Source organism: Papaver somniferum, chromosome 4 (assembly GCF_003573695.1).
Source record: "Papaver somniferum cultivar HN1 chromosome 4, ASM357369v1, whole genome shotgun sequence".
Taxonomy (NCBI): Eukaryota; Viridiplantae; Streptophyta; class Magnoliopsida; order Ranunculales; family Papaveraceae; genus Papaver; species Papaver somniferum.
Genome location: NC_039361.1, coordinates 43,018,551 through 43,020,821, shown reverse-complemented (window position 1 = coordinate 43,020,821; position 2,271 = coordinate 43,018,551). Strand labels below are relative to the sequence as shown.

Sequence of the window (2,271 nt, the reverse complement as noted above, 5' to 3'; positions counted from 1 at the left end):
GAAAAAAAAAAGATAAGATAAGGACATAATTTGAGCAAAAAGAATACAGTGGTGTCTTAGTTGCAGGGAACTTCATGATTTCGCTGCGCTTTTGGCTTGAATTATGCAACCTTCGATGCATTCATTGTACTTCGAGAGATTAAAATCTAAGTAGATAGATATTTGTTAAAAGTTTATAATTTGATTTTTTTTTTTACCAAACTCCTTACTTATAAGCTCACTTGTAATATACGATGGATGTTTTTATTTGGTGTATAATGAATTATGTTTGCAAAGAAAAATGAAGACAAAAACATTAGATGCCCGTCGCCTAATATGGCAGTAGGATGTCACATTCTAAGAACATACAATTGATTCTGTTAAAACTATTAAGAGTTAGACCGAGAAAAAAAAAATAGGGTTCACAATATTCATAGTAAAACAAAGTATTCACCTATCCCTCCCAACTCCAAAAACACCACATTTTGGAGTCCACAAAAGCTTTAGGAATACAATCAACTGAACGTATGAACACAGAAAAACGTTTTGCTTAAATTACATACAGGCCACAACACCCAAAAACTAACTATGATTATGGATTTTGTAGAAAATCTCTAATAACTTCGTTGCACTTGTAGGCGAACACACCATATACATGTCTTTTCAGTCCATTTTTACGTCTACAAACCAATTCCACTTGCACCTGCAAGAAGAAGATCAAATTACCAGTAATTGGAAATGAAAGAAAAACAACAAAACGAAAATGAAGTAAGAAATTTTTAGTTCACCCTCGATCAATTCCATTCACCATTATCTTTGCATATCTCGTAACCATCACCATCGACCATTGTTTTTTGCGTCTCCCTTAAACAACAACAACAGTAGAAGACATGTGAAAAAGAAGATGATACATATTCATAGGATAGGCATATACAACGAAGATACATAATATAGGAAAAGAAAATATTCTTGATGCTGAAGTCTAGCATTTAATTTCATAGTCCGGACTTCGGTTTCATATTTAATTTCATTTCCACGAACAAACAATGAGAAAGAAGGATCATTAATGTGTGGTTGGACTAACCTACATGTCTCTCATTTCCCGGAATTGTCAGAAAGGTCTCAAATCTCTATTCCATTCAAAGATCCATGGCCGGTCGCATCTGCCGCATTATACTTTCAAATGTGTCTGAGACAAATTTGATCTTGCGTCGTCCCCTTCATATAATCCTCCCAAGTCTCTAGGTGGTTCACGTAGTAACGGTTGACCAACAGGATTCTGAAGACAGCATGTCCCAAATTTCAGGATTCTTAGAGACGTACTTGTTTGTTTTTCTGTCATCCAGTGCAATGCCCGGCCTGCAAAGTGATAATTGTGCAAAATTATATTCCCTAACCCGAAAAAAAATGTTTATACAACGGATTTACATCCTTAAATTTTCAAATAAATTTTGATCAGTCAATGTGTTCTCAAATGAACTTCGTGACAGACTTTCATATTGAGATGATCAGGAAACTGATCCAAATTTTTTTTTGAGATGATCAGAATGATATTGTGCAGTAATGTCGATCAGGAAAATCCAAAACCAATAAATAAAGAAACAAACCTTGATTATGTTTCCAGTCGTCCCCTTCTTCTTAACATCTGATATGAACAGAAAGAATGCTACTAAAGGTCTTTTTTGCTTCAATGGATCATTTACTTATTTTTTTGTTTTTGTTTTCTGGCGTTTATTGCCCTTTCTATCAGGTCGGTGCTTGAGATGGGCCTTTTAAAATTGAAGAAAAAAATCATATGTAAAAGAACTCCCAAGTAGAAAAATAGGCAGAGAGTGTTTATATATTCTTCCGGTGAAACTGACCAATTGCAGTTCCTACTAACGTGGGATAACTGATCCTGACACGGTTATTTTGAGTTGGTTTGGGAGCAAAATAACTTAAAATGGAAACTAAATCCACAAAGGACGGTGGATAAGTCTATACATATGGAACGGACGGAGTAGACCTTCCCTTTGTTCGACCACGAAATCAAGACCACTCTTTGTATTTTCATGACTCCATCCCGGCCATTCTTTGTCTCCCCCAAAAAAACAACTGTGTCATAGTTAATTGATTGGCGGGTTCAAAGTGGCCCCCTACTGACTCCAGAAGGAGTGGGACCCGTCTCTACGTGAGCGTGCGATTTTTACCTTATGTTACATTTTTTTTTTAACGTGTACACATTTGCTGTTATGACTAGAAAAAGAGTGTCGCAGCTTGTCTTGGAGAAATATAATTTTTTTAGGATTTTGT

At 35.6% G+C, this 2,271-nt stretch overlaps 1 long non-coding RNA gene across 2 annotated transcripts; it reads right to left on the bottom strand.

The window, feature by feature from the left end:
- Nucleotides 1-385: 385 nt before the first annotated feature.
- On the bottom strand, nt 386-1,773 carry LOC113273793. Of its 2 annotated transcripts, XR_003322611.1 has the most exons (4): nt 1,587-1,773; nt 1,064-1,338; nt 768-843; nt 386-682 (listed from the first exon to the last, which is right to left on the bottom strand). It is a non-coding gene; the product is annotated as an uncharacterized LOC113273793 (long non-coding RNA). The 2 variants fall into 2 exon arrangements; XR_003322610.1 differs by having other exon boundaries at nt 386-843.
- Nucleotides 1,774-2,271: the final 498 nt, after the last annotated feature.